A 19743-nucleotide genomic window follows, 5' to 3' on the forward strand; every position below is an offset into this window, starting at 1 on the left:
GATCGCTTTCGACGATAGGTAATGTATCGCCACTATTAACATTGCAACCTTTCCGCGCCGCGATCGCCGTACACCGCGTGCGTCGACATTAATCGTGTCCGAATCGACACGAGGGTTGACCCTTCCCGCCGCCGCTGCGGACAAAGGGCACGATAGTGAGGCTGGCAGGAGATTCCGATGGATATTCTATAGCATCGTACGGTTTATTTACAACAGCAGCAGTACATGTAAATAATGTTTAATATGGTGCTGATGAGATTTTATCTGTATTTCTACAACTTACAATGTATATTTTTGCAGAATTATTGAAGAACGTGGCTGTTATGTCTTAACTCCTCCAGGAATGAATCATTAAACGTTAGGCAACCAAATAATTTAGTTAAGATGCAATATTGAGCAGGAAATAAGAGGATTATTCTTCCCTAAATCGTATTAGATGAAATGCTGATAAGTCAGATATTGCTCCGCGTCCCTTTCAAGTAGCCTTAGATTTTGATAGACAGTATTCCGATGTAACAATACATATTTTATAGAGTGAGTAGGCTAGAACTTCCCATTTCAGCAATGCTTGGTGCGTTTTTAAATTTACCTCAGGAGCAGTTGGTCATAAGTGAACAAAATAAGTTCGTCGTCTCTCGACTTCAGTTCACATGAGATCCAACTTAGTGTCTTTAGGATCATTTCCATTGGTTTAATCAATACGATATGACTTGCTTAGATACTTCAAGTTTTTTGGGAACAAGAATAGCTGAGTCATATTTGTATCACACAAATCTTCTGTTGTATCTTCTATTTTAATCTTTACATTTGACCGTATCTTTTATTGATTCAGCTTATATTCTCTTCTCGTTATTTTTCCTTTAAATAAAACACGTTCCCAGATATTCCACAAACATCACAGTAGAGCCTTCGCGCTACCCTGCATTTCCCAATGCTCCAAAACCAGCTGATTGCAACGAGCAGCGAGAAAATAAAACTAATCCCCGTTTGCAGAATGCGAACTGTACGCCGTTCGCCTTTCGGCCCTGACACGCTGTTTGTTGGGTGTACTGGTAGTTTTACCCACATGTCAGTGGGTCATCAGGTTTGTGGCGTTCGTTTGCACTGATTGAAATGGCATCTTGTCCAATCAATTCACCGATCGATCGCACGATGTCGGTGTTGTGCGAGGGTCTATTTCTTTTTTCCTTCATCTCTTTCAAACCGTTCCCAATATACAATCCTACTCCATGGTGCATTCAAAAGGCACGCGGCGGTGTTGGAGAAATGGAACTCATAAACATTGTCACCAAATCCGACGCAAGCCGCAAAGCCACAAACGATCCGCACTCGCTCACGCACGCCGACCGTCGATCGACCGAATGGTTGCAACATTCTGCTCTATAAAGCCATACATGCGCATGGGAGGGAGGGGGGGGGGGGGGCTTTCTGCTCTTTCTCTTCCTAGACGCGTCGCTTAATCTGGCAAGCGGTGCGCACCAAACCTGTTAGCCGATTTGACGGACGTTCCACACCGGGGCGCTAGGAACGAAAATGGGGAGAACGCTTGTTAGCGGCTCGGTCGCAAACTCACACACTGCCGAACGGGCAGGCTTGCAAACGGCTCGGACCGTTGTATGGGTGCAAAGATTATTAAACTGTACCGGTGCGGTCCGAGAGCCTGGGTGCGCAATTATCAAATGGGTAATGCCATAATTTTATGTAATCATAAACGCGTCGCCCTCCTGTCAATTAGCAAACCCGATTTTAGCTATTTCTAATGAGATCTCGAGCCACAACTTGAACTAAGCAGTGCATTTTTTTTTTGGTTGTGCACTTCAAGTAGATGAAAAAATTAAACCCTTTTCAAACACAGTTGGAACATTTCATTTACATTTGTATTGCATCAATTTTAATTGGTTGCTTTGGATCATAGCTCAAAATGATTTAAACAACATGATTAAAATTAATATTAAAATCCAAAATTCGTACAGTTAAACTCAAGTGAAAAGCTAATAAGATTTTTAATTTATTTTTCATACTTAATTTCCAAGGCTTTTACCTAGTGTCAGAGTCTAATTGGGCAATAAATTACTACACATTCATAAAAAGTCTTTAAATTAATAAATTAATTAAAAATTACTTAATAAAGAGTAAAATGGAAACTTAAAAACAAGAACACAATTTTTCAAATACTATCTTTTTTATCACAATGTAAAATAAAAGGAATAATAAAGGACATATAAGAAAAAGAACAATAAGAAATAAATAATCACAGAATAGCCAAAAAAATTAAGAACAATTACGCTTCAAATGAACGAAGTAAAATTGTATTGCAAAACGAATAAAACATCAGATAATACACTCCCAAATAACAATAGAATTATTAATCTCCACCTCAACATCAACTGACTGCTTCTCAAATTCTCAGCTCGATACTACGACACAACTATGACGAAGTTATGAGATGATCTTTCAACATCAACAGCATGCCGTTCGTCGATCAATCAATCAAACGTGTCCGCTCGTTCGATTATTCTCCCACATTCCCCCGATGTCAAAGCCAATCAATTTGTCTTCAACTCTAGCGCCTTATCACGCCACGTCATACCGTATGCGGCTCTTATGCATCTCTTCAATGCAGACTGCGGCCGGTGCCGGATCCGCACCGATGACAACGGTGTGAGTGTCTGTGTGTGTACATAAAATATAGATATCACAAACCGTTTGGAAGTGTCTCTTCATCACTTCACCGCTACGGTCGCACATCCAAGCAGGGTGTAGGCAGTGAGTAAGCTTTACGAGCAACTTCCCGATCGCGACAACGCGACTAACTCTGTCACTCGATCGTGAAGAAGCCCTTTTTTTTTCTTTCCGTGTACGATTTGCTTTCCTCGCTACACACGGTTGACATTTTGCCGTTGACGAGCATCACTTCTGGGCGAACATCACGAGCACGACGCTGTCCGAGCCTGTCCACGCGTGGTTGTGATCGCTGTCGTAACTTATGGTCGGTGAAATGCCGTCGTCTCGATGCAATTACAATGTTGCACCGGCAACATGCAAGCTGCAAGTGGCATGGCAAGATGCAAGAGAGGGAATAGGATGATTAGAAAGCACTGTTTGATATTCATACGGAGGATAGGATTTTACAGGAACAGTTTCGCAAGCCTCATTTAAATGGTGATACTGTCGTCAAATGTTTATTTTACTCTCTTGTCAACACCGCGATTGATTTGCATCTGTTTTTGCGCATAATCTTTTTTATTGGTTATATAAATTAAACGACGACATCTTATGTTGTATAAAATTGCTTAAACTTAAAATAATCAAATTAGACTTAATTATAATGGTGACTTTGAGGTCGTAAATATAATAATTACGATCCCACGAAACCTTCGAAGCCAAAAAACGAACCCTTTTTTTCGAAACACCCTCCCTTGATCAACACATCATACGAGCATACAGCTCGCAAATAGCTGCCACGAAACAATCCGTCCCAAATCTGTCCCTCAAACCGTAACTCTTTCCCAACTCGCCCGTGTCCTTGCCCATAAAGCGATCACGCATTCGCTGCTCGGAAACAAAGCAACGCTCGGTCTCGCTCTGCACGGTCGAACCGTTTTGCACACGGTGACCCCATTGTTTAGGCGAACCAACAATTAGCTTTTGCCAAACCTTTTTGCAATCCCACGAGAAGAAGCCCAACACGGCACGACGACGACGACAACGGTTTTTGTACGGTTGTCACAGGTGCAGCAGCATCAGCGGCAACAACAGCAGCTGTGGAACATGTTAGCTCATGTAAGTGGCCCATGTAAGCTACCCCCCGAAATAGAGGGCAGCATTGAGCGGGAGTAAATTACCCTACACCCGACACCCGATTGATCCTTTCTGCGCGGGCCAGGCCGGGCGCAATACAAATCGGGGGACCCTCCCCGGGTGACCTATGGCGGACGCCATTACCCGGATCGGTCTGATACAAATTGCTGCGATCGAAACACTTACGTGTAACTTCGTCTCACATTGACCGTACGAACACTCAGAGGCGACCCGTAGTACCTTAGTGGTGGCGGCGTAATCAGACGACATGTTGGTATAGAGTGTTGAGTTTGCTTCACCTTCCTCTTTAACGGTAAACGATGCAAAAAAAAACATAATTGCTTTTTAAAACTACATGCAAATGGCTTGTTTCTTTTAATTCTATAAATACCATAACAGCTAGACAATGAGGCACAGATTTATGTTATCCTTGTTTTGTCAGAAGAAAGAATGCGACATAAACATCGCAATAATTGCGTTTCATTAAGTCACTTGCTGGGCGTCATTTAAAAGCTATCCAGCACCATAACTCAACCTTGCAATGCGCGAATGGATTTAATTTATGAATCAACCGACCAACTGCCCCGATGGTAAAGCACGCTGGCAGTAATTACGCGGCTTTAGCATATTACATCCGAACGGTTTATTTGTAATGCTTCCACCAGCTTTAAGCCCAGTTTAAATCGCCACTACTGCGGCTGTCCACTCAAAGCTGACCACAGGCGTCCCCGAACAGTGCGGAATTGCTCGAACCGCCGACTCGAGCCAAACTTCCCTCTTTGCACTGCTGAAAATGAGCTGCACTGCAAGCGTCTTGTGCAGTTTATGGTGCCTTTCTTTCTCTCCATCCTCCATTTGCTGCTCGTGTCCTCTGCTACGAAGGGGTCCATCGCTTTTCCGCGAAACCTACGCCGGAGGGCACCGCAGTCTTCGCTGTGCTTCGCGGTTGCATGTGCAGCCTTTCCGTGACACACTGCCACAAGATTTATGGCATTTCGAAATTCGCGTTCACACTCTCCACTCTCCCGATGCCAGTGTCCACCGACAGCAGTAGTAGTCTCTGGCGCAGCAGCAGCAGCAGCAGCTATTTGCATTTATAGGCAGCCGGGGCAGCCTAGGCTGTGACTCGCTCTTGCGCTCATGCACTGCACTGAATTTGTCCTCGATCACTAGGGCTCGTTGGCGTCCCCAAAAGCGTCCCGAACCGAGCTGAACTTATAAATAAACGAATGGCAAACAGATGCCTACCACGCGTTTAGACGCCAAATGGTTTACAAAACGCTGCCCATCCTAGAGACCGACGATTTGCATCCACCACATTTGCAAATGCACAAACAAGCATGCTTCTAGCACGTCTGCGTTAAAGTGCATGAAGCTCACACTTAAGCTGAATAATTAAAGATGCTGAACAAAACACGTGGCTAAGGCAAAACGTTCAATTGTTGGAGTGTATCAGTACGATCAGTTCGAATTTATTCATAAATTAAAAAAAAAACTAAATTTGCAGTGTGTTTGTCTATATTTTTATTAAATATTGTTTTTCTATTTTTTAATAGGCTTTGTAGCTTAAAGGAAGACAAAAAATCATTAATTTATTGAATATAATGCTTAAATTCAAAACATGCTGTACAAAAGACTTCATTTGGTTATGCACCAAAATAAGCGACGAACCCGAAAATCGCCACTAGTTCCTTTTCAGAATGGTTTTGTTTATTTTTTTTTTATTTTTACGAATCAGAAACGATCGATCCCACTGGCCAGTTTTGTTAAGTACCAAAAAAAAAATACTTTCTTACAATTAAGTGAACAGTGTAAAATTAAATGAATAAGATTATTATGATTAAATAGATAATTTTATGCAAAAAAATAAATTCTAATAAATAGCAATCAATTCTAACACCTACATCTGTAGGAATTAAATACTAAGACTCATAGATTCTAATAGACATAACACTCAGTATTCGCCACTCCTCAAATAAATTAATAAATACAGTCAAGCTTCTGTTATGCGCTGATTCCATATTAGATACCAACAATACACTCCTCTTAATTACAACAACATATCCCACGTCATCGAATTACTTAAACATTTGCATAAATTAATAACGATGCATTTTCAACACGTCTCAATCAACAAACTTCTGCTAGAAACAGAATCTTCATCGATTTGCCATCTCTCAATTGAAAATTAGCTTTGTTTTGAGTCAGCGCAATTTTCTCCCACCTGCAAATGTCATTCATCCCACCATAACAAAGCGATGATTCACCAGCATGCTTGTAGTAAATCACATCCACCCAACCCCCATCAGCAGCCCCTGTTGCCACGAGCTCCCCCAGAGGGGAAGAAGAAAATAATTGATCTTCTATCGGAACGTTGAATCCCCGACCGCTCCATAATGTACGTAGGTCTGCGCACTAAAGGTAAATGTTGGTTATTTATTTTGACCCACCACCACGACCACCACTGCATCAATAGCGCCCTGCATGCTTTCAAGGCTCAGGTTGACATAATTACCCTTTTGCTTATGCGGCGCTCCTCGCTCCTGGTACGGTTAGCATCCAAACGGTAATTTGCCGTGCTCTTTTTCACAAACCAGAACCCTGAACGCGCGATTCTAGTCTCGAGCGGTCTGGCCGGTCTTGCACACCAACTGCTCACAGCATCATGCAGCACTCAAGACGCGCAAAGCGCTCGAAATAATCATAATCGTGACTGCATTACGGCTTTGATTATTAATCACCGCCGCCGCGCACCACCACGGCCCGTGTGAATTCGGGAAGGGTACGCGAGCAAACAAGCCCAAACCACTACGAAGCCCTCGGTGGCATTTTCAAATACAAAAAGTAAGCCCCTAGCTAGCCCACCCTCAGGGGGTTGTTCAACTTTGCACCTCTTCACACTGCAACCATCGATTGCCGATATGCCTCGAAGTAAGGGATCTTAACCCAGCCCGCAAAGCGTGGGGTCCGGTTGGGTCAAGCGATAAAACTCCCGGCCCTCGGAGCCACCCTCCCGGCGGCTGGTGTACCGCCCGGAAACGGAGGATGTGATGCAATTCGTGCTTGCGGCGTGCGAATGACAACAGCCAACTGTGGCCAAAGGGTTCCCGCGAGTGTCTGGGAGGGGGGGGGGGGCGTCAGCATCCTTGAACTAACGAGCGGTGATCGTGAATTATTCGATGCAATTTTATTGCATCCCTCCCCAATGGTAGCCGCACGCGCTGGCACGTCAACTTTCGACAAGGTTACTTATCAATCGGCACGGCACCGTGGTACGGTGCGACGTGTCAAAACAGTGTATAATTATTTCGCCTCGGAAACCGTGGTGCCTAGGGATCGGGCACGGGTGTTTATCATTTTGTAGCGGAAGAGTGGAAATGGAAATTTGATAATTTGTAACGAACATATCTAGCACACTGTTGGTGTCATTAGTTTACAGAAATTACGTTCTTAGGTACAAGAAAGCTCCAGAAAGCTTGTTTGAACAAAAGTTTTCACCCATCCTGTCAAAAAGTGATTTGGTTCAAATTTGGTTATAAAAAATATGCTATGAGACCACCTGGACTACATACACTTTGACTCTAAATTCCACCACGAGATCTCTTTAACACTTTAAGCGCCGCGTCATATGAAATCGCACGACGGCTTTGTTCACCGCTCAGCTCTGTATCTGACGCTCACCAATTCTCTTGATAACGAATGAGGGAAAGAGAGAACGAGAACGACATGTGCTACGCCGCTTATCGAAATGAAACAAAAGAGTGATAATAGTCGCACGAACAATTGTCGCTCTCATCGCTCTCTTGTCATGCGCTACGTGCTCACTCGCAAACTGTGACGTCAGGCCGGCGGTCAAAGTGTTAATGCACCTTGGGGTAAATGTAAACAACACCGTGTTTTCGAGCAGGTACTCGAATCTATTTCTAGCTTTGAGGCTAGAATAATCTAGACTGAAAATTGCAGGCTAGTTTTTTGTGTGGTTTTGTATGGAGTGTTTACATGATTTCAGCCTCCAACTTTCAAACTCCATACAAAAAACTGACTAGAATCGTGAAGGGCCCCATAATCAGGGTTCAACGACATATTTCTCATTATTATTTTTACCAATAATATGCATGCCTTATCCTTTTTTAATGCAATTGCGAAAGTTTTATGGTTTATTTATCGAGCCATCATGTTACACTCATTTATCTCATTGATACACCTAGAGTATATGAAGCTTTATCTAATTCCATTCTAAATCTTAAAAGACTTCGACATCAGTAGTCTCTAGGATGCTGACGATTTGTTTGAAAATTTGTTATTTAAACCATTGTTAACTTTTCGTTTGTTCGCAGTAATTGAATATCTTTGATGTTTTGTCTCATTTTGCATGGATTGACCTAACACGTTAGTTTTTAAGTATTAATTATGTTTTCATGTCGATCATAGATCCGACGAATTAAATAAATAAATTACTAAACAAGAACAGTAGTCTTGGCTAGCTTCTGGGCTTTAAAAAGACAACTAGCGTGGATGCGGGGCTAGTCACCCTGTTCCGTGTACAAACCGACTACGGAAAGCCTAAGAAGAATACGAAACGGACTTGATGATACCGACCTTAGGCTATGCCCCACGATTAAGATTAAAATGAGCTCATGGAACGTACGCACTCCCAGCAGAACCGAAGCCTTGAAACAACTTAATGATACCCTAGCCTCACTCTGCATGGACCTCGTAGTTCTACAAGAAAAAATAAGAACAAATTTTTAAATACACGAATATCTTCTATCACAAGAACTCATTTACTGGTCGAAGATGACAATGGTCAAGTGTCGTAGTTTATTTTATTTTGGCTTGATTATTCTTTGAACCTATATCACCTCTGCCTAAAACCATCTATTATTCATAAATGTTTTTATTCGATACATTTTTAACACAAACATTACCAAAGCAAAAGCTACTTCATTACTATCTCATAAGCTAACTAGCTCCCGTACACTAATCGTTACAAAAAAAAACCCTCCACCATACAGCCGACAGAAAACGGGTTCACTACTGCGCTTCTTGAGCAATGTGCCGATCAATCTACCCCGATCAATCTTCGGCCGCCCGATCGGTCCAAACATTGACAGTCGTGACGTGTTACACGCTGAGCCAGTTTGCGCTGCTGCCCTATTAGTTTGGCTGGGAATGAACCCTTCAAAATCGTTTTCAGTACCCTACGCCACCGCATACACACACACACACACACACATTCACCTGACACTATTCCCCCAACTGCCAATACTATGCACAACCACTCCAGTGCAGCGCCAAAGCAGCAAGAATGAAGTCATTTAGGAGATGGACGGGACGGGTGTACGGGACCATAGAAAATTTATCGATTTATTCATACCAGGCGACGAACCGGCGAACCTCGAAAACCTCGGGCAAACAACTCCCGACGGCCGCTGGTCCGTCCGTGCAGCTGCAGCATCATTTGCATCTCGTCGCGCGACTAACGACAAACCGATCTGCCCTGCGCTCAGGTGCAACAGAAAACAATCGATCCATTACCAGCTGTGGTGGTACACAGAGATTGGCACAGTCCTGAGTGAGCGATCCGGAATGAAATACGGGGTAGAATAATCGAAACATAAATTAGCATTAAAGAGTAGAGTTTATTAGCGCGAGCGTGGTGGTGGGAGCGTGGTTTGTTAGCAGCTACATTACGCTTGATTTTTTTCACCGGTTTTGACTGCCAATTTTATGCACAAAATTGTAGAAATTGAAGAGCGAAAAAAACCTCTAAAATGGATGGCTATTTATAATATAAAACAACTTTCTTTCTCATCAAGTGTAAGACAAAGTTTTGTTTTATGATATTTTTGTTAAATGTTCCTTAAACCTCCTGTATGATTTTTTATATACATTCTACTTTATGCTAGAGCTACACACAAAGCCAACCTCATCGCAACGAGCCTCCGGGTGTACTTAACGACCCACTCGCCTGCCACTCGCTCGCAAAAATGCCACTACGATGCAAACGCTTTGCATCGAAATTCCCTCGCGGCATCGACATCGACACTTTACCGGCCATTGCATTGCGTGGCCATCGTCGCTAGAACGTCACCCCGGTCCGGGTTGATTGATGTTTATTATGAGATCGAGGGTTTCGATATTTTTTTCTTTTCGCAGTAAGTTTTTCTTTCACTCCTCCTTTGCGTGCCTTTGCGGGTCCGGCCAGGCGATCGGTCACGTTTCCCACCGCAACGCACGCATCCTTCGAAGCGCCCAAAAGGAAGCCTCGGTTTACGCAATAAAACGGTCGATCGCGCGACGTTAACAAGGTCCCTTTGCGCAACGGCACGACAAATAAATATTAGACCAGCATCACGGCTGGCGGTGGGAAAAATTGCTAGCTCTGCAGGGTGAAGACGAAAAAAAAAACAACACGAACGCAACGACACTCGCCGGCGCGGACGATTCTGTAATCATCTGGAGCGAGCGAAGGGAGGGGAAGCAGTTTAGCAGCCCGCCACAGAATGTGGGCCTCTCGATGGGGTCTCTTGATGGGGATCTCCCCTGCCCATGAGCGACTAACCTTGACCAGCAGCCTCCCATAGCAGTCGGTGGTGCGCGCACTTGAACGTGCGTGATTAGATGTAATGTGTTGCGTTTTTGCTGCCTTGCAGAAGGTTTAGTTTCTATTTGACCTTCTGCATTGTAGCGCAACACTGCTCGCTGTCATATTGCAGGGCTTTAAAATCCGCTCTTCCTGTGTACCATTTGGCAGTTATCATTTATAAAAGACGTTGCAAAAATGGTACAGCGCAAAAAATGTGTTGTTCATTTCTGGTTTGCATCACAGCTTTTTCTCCTTTTTCACACCACAAAACTCCCCACAACTATCACTACAACTTATCACTTCATCAACACCCTAACCCGAAACGAATGCAATCTTCTTCACGTAGTCATAAAAAAAAATAAACCACCTGACACATGATACAACCGTCCCCAGGATGCACATTTACACTGCACCATCGGCCGTATAAAGCACCGGTAATTACTTCGCTCGCTGTCGGTTAAACTTTATCGGCAACCGTCCATTGCACCACTGCAGGCCGGCTGCAACAAAACGGCACCAACCGTTTGCTAGTGCTGCAAGTAATGTTTTTTTATGCACGATCGAACTCGTGGTACACCGTGGGGAGTAGGAGAGAGTGGGTGAGAGCAGGAGCGGTACATGAAAATCGTGACTCATGTTAGCCGCATGTTGGTAGAAATATGATGCTCTAGGACGGCGTTCGCTTGTCACTAATCGGTCAGCAGTATGTTATACGGCTCGGATTGGTGTTAAGCAGAATAACCCCTCCCTTAAAGGTGCTTCATTAAAAAGGTACGCTTGTATTACAGGGATCATATCAATCATGCGCGCTCCTAGGGGCAATCAGTTGGCTGTACAAGTGGAACGGGTCTTCGTTGGTTTAAGGGCATAAGGTTACTGTGCTTACTATTAGCAAATGTATAAAAGTGATATTGATTGTGTTGTGTTGGCCAAAAGCAGGTGTTATGGAAAATTTATTGCATTAATAATTACAGAAGTTCTGCAAAACGAGAGTATGAACAGCTAAGAAGCATATGAGCTGAAGATTTTAATTATATGTTAAGAAGTGCCTTAAGAACTAAATCATGAGAAGTCCATTAGTTCATAATTTGAAATGAAGGTCAAGTTCTACGGAGCTGCATTTAATGTGTAAACAACAAACCACTTTTTGACTGGCTAGGCTTTTTGAAGTAGAAATTGGATTTAAAATGTCATGATTTATACCGTTCAGGATCATCATTATTAGAATACCAGACGAGATCAAATCCCAAGCCCGCATAACAGAGGTTTAACCATCCGGTTGCGTGACAATAATAATACAGCCGTTGCCGTTAAAGTTCGTCCCTAATTTTTGGGTTGAAGGTTCCAATTTTTGGCAACATGTCTCAATTCTTGCTGCTAAGGCATCAATTTTGGCTCGCTGTTTGTCTTGACGCAAGCCGTTTTTAGTTTTTTTTTTTTTGTTTTTTTTTATGTGATTTTTGTGGTTTGTGTGCGCTTCGTGAATTCAACTCGTACAATTATAAAATTAATTAACAGTAGTTCATATTATACGATTTTTTATACAAAATTTAGAGGTTCGAAGGAGTCTTCTATTTCATTGATTTGATATCGTATTGATATTTTTTGTTGGTATAGCAAAATTACATTGAATCAATGGGTTCAATCATCAACAACCGCTATCCATAAAAACAACCTTACAAAATTGTAGAATAATGTTTCTATTATTTCGGTTAAATTTTATTCTATTTTTCGAATAATATATATTTCCAGTTAATCTCTAAGCAATAATTAAGAGATTTGAGCTCTTTTTTATTTTTATAATAATATTCCTTTAGTATGCTGTTTATTACAAATACTTCTTATGAATATTCCTCACCACTTACTATGCTCTTCATCTACCACATCTTCACCAGTACTTTGCCAACTTCTTCACTGCTTCCAATCTTCCAGCCTAATTATTGCAAATGATCGAAAAATAATGACGCTTATCCCAAAACACATCGCCGGCACGACAGCGGCCTAGGTGCAGCATCGCTCCCAAGACTGACGGGTGTTGCAATCATCACGCTCCGCCATGCCAAACGGACGACCGGGCGCCGTGCGTCACTGTCCAAACCCCAAACCGTGGGGCCCCTCCATCAAACGAACGCGCGGTTTCCCCTCCGCATGTAAGATGATCTATAATTTTCGATTTTATGACAATTCGAACACTCACACACACACACTCACACACGAGTTTACGTCTTGAGTCTCTGTCGGTAAAACAGCTGATCGGTAGCAACGGGCGGAGGGGAGCTTTAAACAGTCAACTAAATAAAAGAACACTCAAACCGATTGGGAAGACCTACGAGCCCGCGCCGGGGAGCTTTCCGCTTCAAAAATCCATCAACGAACGAATCGAACTGACCCCTTGCTGTCTGCCGCTCGAGCGCGCGGACCGACACTGCAAAAGGGCCTGCAGGCGACTCACACACACACACACATACACAGACAAACGCATGCGGTGACAGTGTCACGCGGGCGGACATTGCATAAGCCGTATCCGTGTGTCTGCTCGATCTCGTGCATGGGGGGCTCAAGTTTTCTTCGCTCTTGCGCCCACCAGCCCACACTTTTGGGGTTGCACATGGGGTGTACTGGACGGGTGGCACAAAAATGGGTCAGGTTACTCGTGCAGTCGGGCAGTGGGCCACCATCACCAAGAGCGAAAGGGACAAAGAAATAGAGAGTGAGCTAGACCTACCGCATGTGTGAGACGTTTCCTCGAACGACCGATCGGCGAACGATCGCAGAGTTAGGATAGAATATTGCTGCGCGTAAAGCCCTTAAGCAGCGCGATTGCACCGGTTTTAAGCGCTGCTCTTTGCACAGCAAAGGGAAGTTTGCTGGCGAACGAAAGTGCAAAAACTATGCCTCAACCCCCTACACTCGCTACCATGACATTGTACCGCTTCGAGAAACCAGGCTAATGAATCGGTAAATGGAAATAGCTGGAGCGAAGGCAGCGAATCCGCTGGCATTCGCAGATTCACTGATCAGCAAAATGGACACGCGTACCCAAAAAAAGGAATTTTTCGCGATGCAGTGTGCTGCTCTCCAAAGTGCACTGCCGGCTGCAAAGTTGCTTCCGAAGCAAATACACATAAAAGGGTCCTGCTAATGACCAATATCGAAACTGCATCAGGTAATGCTAGAAAAAAAACTGATACACAAAACCGGAGAAGAGCAAAAAAAGCTCAAACCCTATACATCACATCGGCTGATCGGTTGTTAACTTCATCATCATCGTCATCAACGGCAGCAGCGGCAGCAGCATCATCGTCAGCATCATCACAAACGCACCGCCCACGGATTCCATTGCCCGTGGTTGGTCACAAACGAGCGGGTTCGACCCGGTTGGCCTTCCAATTTGGATCGCGACACTGTGGCCACCGCTGCCACGGCTCTTAGTATTCAGTGCCAGTGACAGAATTTTTGTAATGAGGATTTTTCTTCCCAATGTGGTTGAGCAGCTTAACTTTGTTTTTCTATTCCCAATGCATTTGAACACTTCTTCTGCAATGTAGTCTGCGAGAGAGAAAAAAAAAGTATTCGATAAAAAATACAAACTCACACACAGAGTGAGAGACATGCTGTAGGGGCAAGTTTTTGTGCTACAAAATTGCAAACATTAAGTGAGCGAACCCTAACCGGACCGCTTGATGCAGTGATGATTGATACTTGCGATGAGGCTGCTGAGTTAATCATGTAGCGCATTGAGCATCATAAATCAACTGATGCCGTTCCCATAGAGCTGCTGGTGATGGTGCTATGCAGTAAGGTTGGAAGAGATGTTTCTTTCTTTTTTTTGCTACGAAAGAATTCATCTTTCTTGGTGAAGGAAAACATTAACGTCAAATATATTAATTATGTACTGACGGAAGAGCAGCTGAGCGGTGAGCCGCTTGTTATTCAAATGGTCAAAAATCAGGTTTAGAACTTCGTTGAAGGTTAGACTAACGATTTAAATGTCTACGCCAGATGTTATTAGAAGTTATTAGAATCCAGGGATAAGTGTAGGATGTTCGTTGCTGTTGAATCTATTCAATTATCACAAGCTTCACACAAGGATGTAATACGTTAACTTCTCAGAAAATAAACATTCTATATTATGCTCGAGAACTACCTTCAAAACTTCAAAATAAAAATGTCCAATGTTACAGCTTTCTAAACTAATGATCTCAAAACTCTTATTCTATTTCTCAAAAGTTCTGTTTTACATTATCGATTTAAGATAACGATTGCCATATACCTGAATTCTCCAAAACCTTTACCTCAGTTGACCAAAATAACAGAATATTCACAGAATATTTGCTCCCAAATGCACCGACAGAAATGAATTTCCATTCTCTTTAACTAAATATACCAACATGCAATTAGTAAACACTGTTATGCGCCGCGAAAATGTTTCGAGAATGTTTTCCTTCTCCACACACCACGTCCACACGATCAATAATTCCGATCCACCCCATCCACGCCAGGCGTGCCAGGGCGCCCATAGCTAGCATTCCACGTGGTGTCGATCGTGGTCGATCGTCGGCCGTCGCTGCTTCGTTTGCTGTCGACCACCGGGAACCGGTCACCCGCGACCACATTACATAACGAACTCTGTACGCCCCGCGACCTCACCCCGAATTCTAAGTGTGCTCCTTGTGCCAAACGTGTGTGGGCAATGTTGGGCCTAAGGGAGGGAAGTTTTGGTCCCGTTCGAAGAGTTTTTCACTAGCCTCTATCCATACTCACGACAGTGAGTTCTGCTTTCCTGGTGTTTGCAGTGCTGCACTCACACACAAAAAAAACACTGTTTATCCTCTCCGCCTGCCCTGTCAGTGTCTTTGGCATTGCGACTCGAGCTTGAGAGTGACAGCTTTTACTAATTATATTAATGCGAATAAAATCGCAATTGCGTGCAACATCCTTTCTCTGCTGCTGGTTTTGTTGATGCTGTTGCTGCTGCTGCTGCTGCCGGTTCGACCAGTCAACTAATGCTGGCAGAGGTGGAGGGAGGAGATCTTGCTCTAATTAAGTCATAATAAATCAGTGCCCGATGCGTGCCAACGCATTATATCAGTGCAATATTTTATGTATATTAGTTTTGTTTTCAACCTAAGCTCTATGGAATGTGGTTGACATTAGACTTCACCAAACCAAACGATTTTCATCAATGTGAACTACACATATGCAAAATCCAACACTTTACGTGTTACAGTATTAAGTTACCTTCTAATGACGATGTTGCTGTACATATCTCAAACATTTTCTAACCTATCAATTACTACTGACCGTGGGGCATGATCAGCGATATGTTCTTCCATACAAATTAACAACTGTCTAAATGTAGGTCAATCTAAAATAGTCAAACGTTTTTTTTTCTATTTATAGCCACCTGCATCGATCAAAAAGATATCTCTCCAATGCATTGATAGATTTGTTTTATTATACTTTTAAGTATAAAATAACCTTTACAACAGTATTAATATTGCTTACACTAATACATTTGTGTGTCATTAAACGCATAGGTAAAACATAATCTTACTCTACGCGCTAACCCAAAGCGTTAGAGACGTGTCGTGCCTACCGAGTGGCTAGCTCTCTACCGTGTACTTTTAAAATTATAAATCAATTCACTACGTGCCAATTATTGTTGTGCCTGCTCTCGCGTATGCACCTTTTTCCCTTTATTTATTTGTTCGCCCATATGCACGCAAAGGTGCGATGTGCAAAATTGCGACCTGCTCGCCGAACGTACTGCGACGGCTTGCGAAATAATAATAACCAGCCAGTCAAACACTAATTACTGCCTTATTCGTGCGCCCGATCGTTTGCTGGCGCGATCAGCTTGATTTGCTTGGGCGGCGGTGGTGCTCCTTCCCGTAAAGGCGACCGTTGCCACCCAGAATGAATGCTGCCGAATTGCGATTCTCCTGCGGCTGCGGGACGGTAAATTGTAATGTACAAAAACGGTCGTATCCAGCCGGTATCTTGATCAACCGGTAGCTATCTCCGCTCGCATCGCATTACTAGCGGTCCCCCCGCGGCGATCCACCATGGACGATTGCAGTAACAGGGAAAAGCGCGATAAGTGATTCACTTTTTGCTTCTGACCAGCGCAACTGTTGATACGTTGATTTAACGCAATTCTTTTCGTCGAAAACGAAACTACCCGTTTGGTCCAATGCTTGGCGAAACCCTGCCCGGGGTTGCTGTGTGCGGTTAATCAGATCATTTAAATTAATTAACGACCCAATGAAGATAGGATACCGATGGAAATAGCGATTAAAATGCTTGCTCAGTTCAACACAAAATCTTCCGCCTTTGGAGCCGTTAATTAGCGCCTGTACCGTCACCGGCATTTAGCTAATCAAAGATGGACATCCGATAGGTGCTGCACGGTATCGTATCCGACGCTTGGGACCATTTTTGGCTAGAACGGCTGACTGGTGCTCATTGCATCGTGACTTAAATGAACGCAATTTTACCCAACAGCTCTCCCCAAATGGAATGCAAATCTCTGCGCAATGATCGAGAAAAACGATGTGAAACTTCTAGGTGATCTGTGAAAGGGGGTTTAGCAAGACAGAGGCAAAGCTTTTGATACTAGTCGTAATTGAACTTTCATAGTGAGCTAGTCGATTTTCATGGCGAACACAAAGCTCAAATCGAATTGCATAAATTTAGGCTTTCCAAGGTGATGGTGAATAAAATCATAAGCTTTAACCCTAATAGAAACAACTAAATAAGAGAGCAACAGTAATAGCATTAAATTAATAACACACTTAATAACTTAAATCAGCAAATTATAAGATAACCCATTTTTCTCTACGATTCAGGTCGCATTCGATAAACAAAACAAGTTCACACAAAACATCATAAACAATACCGAACGTAACAATAACAACAACAGCTTCTGATCTTCTATATCGACTGCAATAAAACAGTCATCGACTTTCTTGTCGAATGCTGATCATGACTGTCATTGCTGTTTCCGCCCGGGATCGAACCGGGGGCCTTCTGCGTGTGAAGCAGACGTGATAACCGCTACACCACGGAAACCTCTATTGTTTCCTCGTCAGCTTCACCTCTGGGCCAATGGATCAACACCAACCGCAAAAATAATGTCACACAACCATCACAATCGCTTGTGATCTTCTATATCGACTGTGATAAAACAGTCATCGACTTTCTTGTCGAATGCTGATCATGACTGTCATTGCTGTTTCCGCCCGGGATCGAACCGGGGGCCTTCTGCGTGTTAGGCAGATGTGATAACCGCTACACCACGGAAACCTCTATTGTTTCCACGTCAACTTCACCTCTGGGCCAATGGATCAACACCAACCGCAACAAAAATATCTCACAACCATCACAACCGCTTGTGATCTTCTATGGCAACTGCGATAAAATAGTCATCGACTTTCTTGTCGAATGCTGATCATGACATTGCTGTTTCCGCCCGGGATCGAACCAGGGGCCTTCTGCGTGTTAGGCAGATGTGATAAACGCTACACCACGGAATCCTCTATTGTTTCCTAGTCAGCTTCACCTCTGGGCCAAGGGATCAACACCAACCACAACAATAACGTCACACAATCTCCACAATCGCTTGTGATCTTCTATATCGACTGCGATAAAACAGTCATCGACTTTCTTGTCGAATGCTGATCATGACTGTCATTGCTGTTTCCGCCCGGGATCGAATCGGGGGCCTTCTGCGTGTGAAGCAGACGTGATAACCGCTACACCACGGAAACCTCTATTGTTTCCTCGTCAGCTTCACCTCTGGGCCAATGGATCAACACCAACCACAACAATAACGTCACACAATCTCCACAATCGCTTGTGATCTTCTATATCGACTGCGATAAAACAGTCATCGACTTTCTTGTCGAATGCTGATCATGACTGTCATTGCTGTTTCCGCCCGGGATCGAATCGGGGGCCTTCTGCGTGTGAAGCAGACGTGATAACCGCTACACCACGGAAACCTCTATTGTTTCCTCGTCAACTTCACCTCTGGGCCAATGGATCAACACCAACCGCAACAAAAATATCTCACAACCATCACAACCGCTTGTGATCTTCTATGGCAACTGCGATAAAATAGTCATCGACTTTCTTGTCGAATGCTGATCATGACTGTCATTGCTGTTTCCGCCCGGGATCGAACCGGGGGCCTTCTGCGTGTTAGGCAGATGTGATAACTGCTACACCACGGAAACCTCTATTGTTTCCTCGTCAGCTTCACCTCTGGGCCAATGGATCAACACCAACCGCAACAAAAATATCTCACAACCATCACAACCGCTTGTGATCTTCTATATCGACTGCGATAAAATAGTCATCGACTTTCTTGTCGAATGCTGATCATGACTGTCATTGCTGTTTCCGCCCGGGATCGAACCGGGGGCCTTCTGCGTGTTAGGCAGATGTGATAACCGCTACACCACGGAAACCTCTATTGTTTCCTCGTCAGTTTCACCTCTGGGCCAATGGATCAACACCAACCGCAACAAAAATATCTCACAACCATCACAACCGCTTGTGATCTTCTATGGCAACTGCGATAAAATAGTCATCGACTTTCTTGTCTAATGCTGATCATGACATTGCTGTTTCCGCCCGGGATCGAACCGGGGGCCTTCTGCGTGTGAAGCAGACGTGATAACCGCTACACCACGGAAACCTCTATTGTTTCCTCGTCAGCTTCACCTCTGGGCCAATGGATCAACACCAACCACAACAATAACGTCACACAATCTCCACAATCGCTTGTGATCTTCTATATCGACTGCGATAAAACAGTCATCGACTTTCTTGTCGAATGCTGATCATGACTGTCATTGCTGTTTCCGCCCGGGATCGAATCGGGGGCCTTCTGCGTGTGAAGCAGACGTGATAACCGCTACACCACGGAAACCTCTATTGTTTCCTCGTCAACTTCACCTCTGGGCCAATGGATCAACACCAACCGCAACAAAAATATCTCACAACCATCACAACCGCTTGTGATCTTCTATGGCAACTGCGATAAAATAGTCATCGACTTTCTTGTCGAATGCTGATCATGACTGTCATTGCTGTTTCCGCCCGGGATCGAACCGGGGGCCTTCTGCGTGTTAGGCAGATGTGATAACTGCTACACCACGGAAACCTCTATTGTTTCCTCGTCAGCTTCACCTCTGGGCCAATGGATCAACACCAACCACAACAATAACGTCACACAATCTCCACAATCGCTTGTGATCTTCTATATCGACTGCGATAAAACAGTCATCGACTTTCTTGTCGAATGCTGATCATGACTGTCATTGCTGTTTCCGCCCGGGATCGAA

General features: G+C 43.8%; 7 non-coding genes across 7 annotated transcripts; all 7 read right to left on the minus strand.

The window, feature by feature from the left end:
* Positions 1–17391: 17391 nt before the first annotated feature.
* On the minus strand, positions 17392–17464 carry Trnav-cac (transfer RNA valine (anticodon CAC)). The gene has a single exon. It is a non-coding gene; the product is annotated as a tRNA-Val (tRNA).
* Positions 17465–17625: 161 nt separating this feature from the next.
* Trnav-aac (transfer RNA valine (anticodon AAC)) lies at positions 17626–17698 on the minus strand. The gene has a single exon. It is a non-coding gene; the product is annotated as a tRNA-Val (tRNA).
* A 391-nt stretch (positions 17699–18089) lies between these two features.
* Trnav-cac (transfer RNA valine (anticodon CAC)) lies at positions 18090–18162 on the minus strand. The gene has a single exon. It is a non-coding gene; the product is annotated as a tRNA-Val (tRNA).
* Positions 18163–18323: 161 nt separating this feature from the next.
* Trnav-cac (transfer RNA valine (anticodon CAC)) lies at positions 18324–18396 on the minus strand. The gene has a single exon. It is a non-coding gene; the product is annotated as a tRNA-Val (tRNA).
* A 395-nt stretch (positions 18397–18791) lies between these two features.
* On the minus strand, positions 18792–18864 carry Trnav-aac (transfer RNA valine (anticodon AAC)). Its single transcript has one exon. It is a non-coding gene; the product is annotated as a tRNA-Val (tRNA).
* A 157-nt stretch (positions 18865–19021) lies between these two features.
* Trnav-cac (transfer RNA valine (anticodon CAC)) lies at positions 19022–19094 on the minus strand. The gene has a single exon. It is a non-coding gene; the product is annotated as a tRNA-Val (tRNA).
* Positions 19095–19255: 161 nt separating this feature from the next.
* Trnav-cac (transfer RNA valine (anticodon CAC)) lies at positions 19256–19328 on the minus strand. Its single transcript has one exon. It is a non-coding gene; the product is annotated as a tRNA-Val (tRNA).
* Positions 19329–19743: the final 415 nt, after the last annotated feature.

Source organism: Anopheles gambiae, chromosome 2, assembly GCF_943734735.2.
Source record: "Anopheles gambiae chromosome 2, idAnoGambNW_F1_1, whole genome shotgun sequence".
Lineage (NCBI taxonomy): Eukaryota > Metazoa > Arthropoda > Insecta > Diptera > Culicidae > Anopheles > Anopheles gambiae.